The 6,792-nt window shown below is 29.7% G+C and overlaps 1 long non-coding RNA gene across 1 annotated transcript; it reads left to right on the top strand.

Annotated features, from left to right (window-relative positions):
• Positions 1-4,905: 4,905 nt before the first annotated feature.
• Positions 4,906-5,573, top strand: LOC134268758 (uncharacterized). The gene is made up of 2 exons (XR_009992433.1): positions 4,906-5,036; positions 5,451-5,573. It is a non-coding gene; the product is annotated as an uncharacterized LOC134268758 (long non-coding RNA).
• Positions 5,574-6,792: the final 1,219 nt, after the last annotated feature.

Consider the following 6,792-nt stretch of genomic DNA (forward strand, 5'->3'; position numbering starts at 1 on the left):
ATTAGACAAAGAAATCTATTAATGCGATAAGTGGAAACAAAAAGATACATCTATTTTCCTCTTTCATTTAGAATGAATAAAGATACTACTGATATGAGTCAGTATGTAAGTGGAGGAAAGCAAAAAAGAAAATGCAGAAATGTAAGTTAAGTGATGGATAAATGAAGATATTTTAAAGCAGTGATTGTTTTAAAACATATATCTTTAAACAACAGGGCATAAAACACAGACTCATGGAAATTCCAGAAGTGGAATCAGCGGCCCAGGAGAAGTATGAATTCCTTGTTGACGGTTACACCTGCCGTCACGTGAGCATTATGTATATCAGGTAGACGGAATATCACAAAGTCAACTTCAATATAACAAAACAAGTCAAAATACGACCACTTTGATATATTTGCTAACTAGGTCGATATAACGATCTTAGAATTGTTGAAATAGACTTGTGAATGAATGGAAGTCACAATTAATATATCAATTGATATTATGTCGTCGGTGTAGCCAGTAATTTCTTCATCTTATGTAGAAGTTTCTGAATAAATTGTGCTTCAGTTAGTTGGAAGACCTGGTGACCTGGTATTCGTAGACTATATAAATGTTTTCAGACAATGAGCAACTCCATGAATCTTTTAAAAAATAAAGTTTAGAGTACCTTTGTATAGAATCAGAGTCATTTTGAATATAGAAATTTTGTTGTTAACCAATCACAAGATTCGAAAATTTTCGACTTCCATTTTTATTGAAGAAGCAGTTGTCGATAATATGTTTAAAAGTATATCTGATTGAAACCACTCATAGAATATGCTGTAGCACACTGCACCTGAAGATTCCTCTAATCAGCATTTAATATTTATAGGAGTTTAAAAAAGCATTTGCTGGACCCAACAATATATCTCTGAGTTTTTAGGTCACCTGAGTAAATCAGGTGACCTATTGCTACGTCCGTATATAAATTCTCTGGAACCACTGAACCAATTTCAACCAAATTTGATATACAGCATCTATGGGCGAAGGGGAACAAAAATTGTGAAATGGTCCCATGGGGCCTGAGGGATGGGACCAAAACCACTAAAATTAATGAAATCTTTAAAAATCTTTTACTCCTGGAAAAAGTCAAATTGTTTATGATTGTATCAGCATTGAGTCCTTTATCAAAATTGTGAAATTCATGGCCCAAGGGTCAGGGGTTCTAGTGCTAGGGAGGGGCTAAATAGATTAGTGAAAATGCATTATTTCTTTGAAAATGTTCTTCTCTGCTCCTGGACATTGAATAAACTAAATAAGTACATAGTTATGTTGAATAAGACGGCCTGAATTTCATTAACAGGGGTTCTTAGGTGCAATACATAGATTATATAGTGAAAATGCATTATTTCTTTGAAAATCTTCTTCTTTGCTTCCTGGGTATTTGATTTTTATTGAAGAAAGCTACCTCTTCCAAAATTGTGAATTTCATGGCCCTGAGAAATATGCTCTAATAATTATATAGTGAAAATGCATAAATTCTTCGAAAATCTTCTCCGCACCTGGGTATTAAACAAACTAAACAAGCACATGGTTATGATGAGCAAGAACAGCTCTTCCAAAATTATGAATTTCATTGCCCCTGGATTGGGGGTTTTGGTTTTGGGTATGGCTATATTGATAATATAGTGAAAACACATTTTAATTCTTTAAACATCTCCTTCTCTGCTCCTGAGTTTTAAATAAACCAAACAAGTACATTTAGTTATGTTGAATAAAGCTGCCTCTTCCAAAATTGTGAATTTCAGCATGTTGTTATACTCTATTAATTATATAGTGATAATACATTAATTCTTTAAAAAATTTCTTCTCTTCTCCTGAGTATAAACCAATGAACTATGTACATAGTACTTAGGAAGGATGACTCTCCTAAATTCATGAATTTCAGGGGCCCAGGGTCACAAGTTTTGGTGTTAGGGCAGCGCTCTAATGACTATATAGTGAAAATTCATCAATTCTTCAAAAATCTTTTCCTTTGCTCTTGGGTATTATACCAATGTTGTAAGTACATATTAATGATGATGAAAGGCGCCTCTTCCAAAATGGTTCATTTCAAGACCCTGAGTCAGGGTACTTGGGATGGGGGTTACATAGTCTGAAAATAAATTAATGCTTTGATATCTGCTTTTAGGTATTAATCAACCATTTATGATGATATAAAACTTATAATAAAATTTGAAAGTTAGTGTTTCCTGTGGGGTGGGGTGCACAACTGGTTATAAGGCGGAAATGCATTTTCTCTTTGTTTAACTCTTATATACCTCTGGGTGTTAAGTAACCAAAGTAAGCAAGCTAATAAGTGACTGTATATTATATTATGTATTGAAGCTAAAGAATACGATTGTAACAGAGCATTCCTTTTTGTCATAGCTAAAAATAAGCCGAGACGAAGAGAAAAAGAAGTGAAAAATATGAAACTTTGTTATCTCTTTCATCTACGAACCCTAATGTAAATAAAATGATCATGCTTGCTTTTTATTCTATTGCTGTTCTGGAGAATTGTTTTTGAAGAAAATTTAATATATCCGTATGGATATTGTATTTTTCTTAAATGCCGTTCACATATGTATGTTATAAGTAGTATAAATATCAACACGGTCATCAGAATGAACAGAAGCAACAGTGTTATGCTTATAAAAACAACATACTAGCGATGAATATAAGTTAGATTATAGTTGTGGACTTTGTTCTGCAGAAATAGACAGTGCCTGATATTAAAATTAACATTTGTTAGTATATCTCATTGAAAAAGACAAATACATTGTATTTTATTTTTTACTGCAAATTAAGGAATTGACATTTACTATATCGGATTTTTCAAAATGTTAACCAAGGTATATTAATACTTTTAAAATGTTTTTTGGGTTTATTTACAAGGAAATGTATTATCTTGAACAGACAATAAAAAAAGTAGAAAAAAAACAATTCAATTTGTTTAGGATATACATTCATACTTGTATATATAAATGCATGTACTTTTAATACATAAGGTCCTTTGATCTGATCAGGGTGTAGTTATCAAAAGAAATTATCGTATTCAAATAATTTTTGTATGTCATTCAAAGTTGGAATGATCGTGAAACGATCAAAAGATCTATTCAGATTGATTTTTAATATAGTTTCAAAGTTAGAATAACAAAGAATTAATCATTTTTCCCTCATAGTTTTTAAAAAAAGATACCCAATGACCAAGGGAGTTAAGGGTATTAAAAAATATAAATTTAGGCACACTTCTTGTCTAGTGCTATGTCTTACTACTTATAAAAGAGACATCGCTTTGGTTACACTGTGGTAAAATAGTTATTAAATGATGATTATAATAATTAATAACAATATTTTAAAGGATATAATTGATGGAAAAAATTGATTTTCTATTTTTTAGAAAACTCTATAGAGGTTTTAAGACATGTTATAAAATTGTGAAGTTGATATTACATAAGCCAAGCATGCGTGCTTTTTTTTAACAAGAAGGAATCCAATTTTAACCTGTATCCTTTGTTCAAGAATGAAAGAACAGTCAAAAAGACATACGGCGGATGAAGCTTAACCATTTAGGGAACTGAAGGGTGTCTGAACGTCAGACTACTGAGTGTTGGCTAAATGCCAGGGTTCTGTTATTCAGTAACTTTTTCAGACCGCTCAGTAATCATTCTCTTAACTGAATGGTGTAGATCCGTCTTTGATAAAGTATTCATATTTCAGTGTAATTTTAACGATGGGTTTTGTACAAATTTACTGTTTTCCTACACATATTCTAAGAATTTTTGTATCCAAACTATAAACAAACTTTACGAGTCTTGTTGACTATAAAAAGATTTAAGAAAAAAATCTATGACTAATTTGCACAGATTATGGACTTTTAATTTGTTTTTTAACGTCAAGGAGAATTTTAGACACTGATCAAAATATGAAAGGGAAATTGCGATATTTTATGGGAATGAATAAAGACTTATAGAGGTATGTTAGGGATTTGTATCGGATTTTTAAGATGAAAAATGCCTACCATGAATAAAGAAGTAGTGTCATCAAAAATGTGGATTCTCAAAAACTCCAAAAAAGGAGAAATTTTAAAATTACTAATTTTCCCCATACACAATACGATCAAAAGATTTAAAAATATATTTGAAAAAAAAAAACATGTCACGCGATAAATTAAAGATCAGGGTCTATAACATCAGGAATGCTTCCTCAATGACAATTAATGAAACTTTTCAAACTATTCAAACTCAATAGGGTACAGTTTTTGATGCTGCCAGAATTAGTTTAAATGTCTCCCAAAAGACTCTCAAGCTTTTAAAAAGAAACCCCTTTACATTTTTCCTTTTTTCCTTTCAAGTAAGCGTACTAATATTAGCGGGTTATGACAATAGATTGCAAATGGAGACAACGAAATGGAGAAACTTGAAAGTATTGTTGGCGTTTCTTGAAAATCAAAGGAGAGATGATAAGCAAAATAAATTAAAGCTTATTCTATCTGTAAGGAAATGGTTCAAGATAAAAGTCTAGAAGGACATAAAAATAAAACCCACTGCATTAATTTTTCATTCTCACACTGAAGCATTGACATGCATTTGAATAAAACATCAAAGTCAAAATATTACTAATTAGCATTGTTATAGAAATAGGAAGATTACTAGTATATCAAATAGGAAGAAAGAAAATACTTATTTTAACACAATACGAAGTACAATCATTTATAAAATCGGAAAGAGGAAGAGAAATCTGCAATATTAATTGTAATCAAGTAATTAAGTAAAGATTTACTTCCAAACAAGACAATGAACTGTCTCTTTGTATTGCTACACTGCTTTGCGTATGCGGTTGGATCGTATGGCAACAAGAATGACATCAGTCAAGTGAAAAGATCAACTAGGTAAGTATAAAACACTTGATTTATTTATTCATCTGTAAAAAGGAAAAAGAAAGCTAATATTCTCTTATTTCCAGTAGAAATGTGGTTTCGGGGTTTCCTTGTTTAACAGATCACAAAAGAGTTGGCGATAAATGTATACGTAAGTAATATGACTTTTTTGCGAAAGGTAATCAAGAAGATATATTTTCTTCCATAAGATAATATTCATGGAAAAAACCCAACAAACATTATTTAAAAAAGGAAAAAAACTTGTTAAAAAATAATAAGCACAATAGTCAAAATATTTTAAAAATTAAAACATCATATTTGTATTATTTCATTTCTGTTTCATTGTATTTCTATTGATACAGAAAACTTCTCATACATACGTATGTACGACATTTATACAAGGCTGTGTGGTTGTGTTTGCAGTTTTATTTTAATTTTTTATTTTAATTTTTTTTTTTTAATTTTTATTTTAATTTAAAACAAATTTCATTCTCACAATCTTGGTTTAAATTGGAAAAATCTACGCAAAATAAAAAAAACCCTACGTTTTTGATTCTAATTAAAGCATGTATCGGGTCATTCGGCAGACAGTGCATAAGACCTTGTCCTTCCGGCTGGTACGGATTTGGATGCCGGAAGAAATGTTCTTGTCCTCATTGTCACAGCATTACTGGATTCTGTAGTCATGGTAATGTATACATTTTAGTCAAGTCGAGTGATTTGTTAATATATATATATACGCTTTCAAATGAATCCATTTACAAAAAATGTATCATAACATAAAAATGAATAAAACTCAAGTGTTGTTAAGTGTTCTTGAGGACATTTTCAAGTTGAAAAAAATAAGTTTTTTCATATTGTGTAAATCAAATTAGAATATGGCATGTCACTTTGCTTTAATTTTTGTGTAGTGAGAAGTGTTTCGAATACATAAAACAAGTGTTTAAACTTAAAACTTTTTAATTAACATTTTAAACGAGATAATGATATTTAAAAATTATTATAACTTTGAAGTAAATTGCACTTATAAAAAAATAGTCTGAAAAAAAAAGTTTTCATTTATAAACAATGGACTAACAATTGGTATGAAAAAAAAACAGCATTTTACCATGATAAATTGTATTTGCTGAAAAAACACAAAAATGCGAAATGACTTTAAAAGGTTATTTTTTGTTTCAGACATTGTTTGTTATGTAATTATATAGAAATTGTTCATACGTAAAGCATGCTCTTGCATATCGAATCAACTGTGATATATAACCACCTATGCAGGTGTTGAAGAGATAATGTAATGAGAGATAATGATATTTGATTTAGATTAAGATATCTTTAAAGTTAATGCACTTACTGAGTATACATAAAAAATAGTAATTGTTCAAAGCTTTTTAATAATTCTTTATTTTTGAAAAAAAAAATTACAAACAAAAGATAAAGAAACCCACAAACATATTGTTCAAAGTTATTCTTAGAGATATTTAATATTTTATATAATACTTTAGTTATATTAATACGAGTACTAAGTATTCAATTATTTCAATTGTTTATAAAAATAATGAATTAATACTGTGAATGATACAGGTGTATATAAATAGAGCACATTTCAGAATCTGTTATCTTTATTTTTGAAGTACTTATCTCTCTTCATTTTGTTATCAATTTCAATAATGTAAGTTCTTGTTTAGAAAAACCAACCATGTCAAGAGGAAATACAGGAAGTTAATAGGTGGCGTTGTTGGTAGTTTATATATGACACGTGGTTACTTCTCTGATTTGTACGAGGATAAGGTTTGTATTCAATGTCAAATACATGTTTTTTTGTAATAAGATATCTGAGTGGTAACACCATCTTATTGTTATATCACGTACACATGTGTAAGTTGAATCCACATTATTATCATGAAAATAAT

The sequence above is a fragment of the Saccostrea cucullata genome, unplaced genomic scaffold (genome assembly GCF_032062105.1).
Source record: "Saccostrea cucullata isolate Sc308-1 unplaced genomic scaffold, CSIRO_AGI_Scuc_v1 ctg772, whole genome shotgun sequence".
Lineage (NCBI taxonomy): Eukaryota > Metazoa > Mollusca > Bivalvia > Ostreida > Ostreidae > Saccostrea > Saccostrea cuccullata.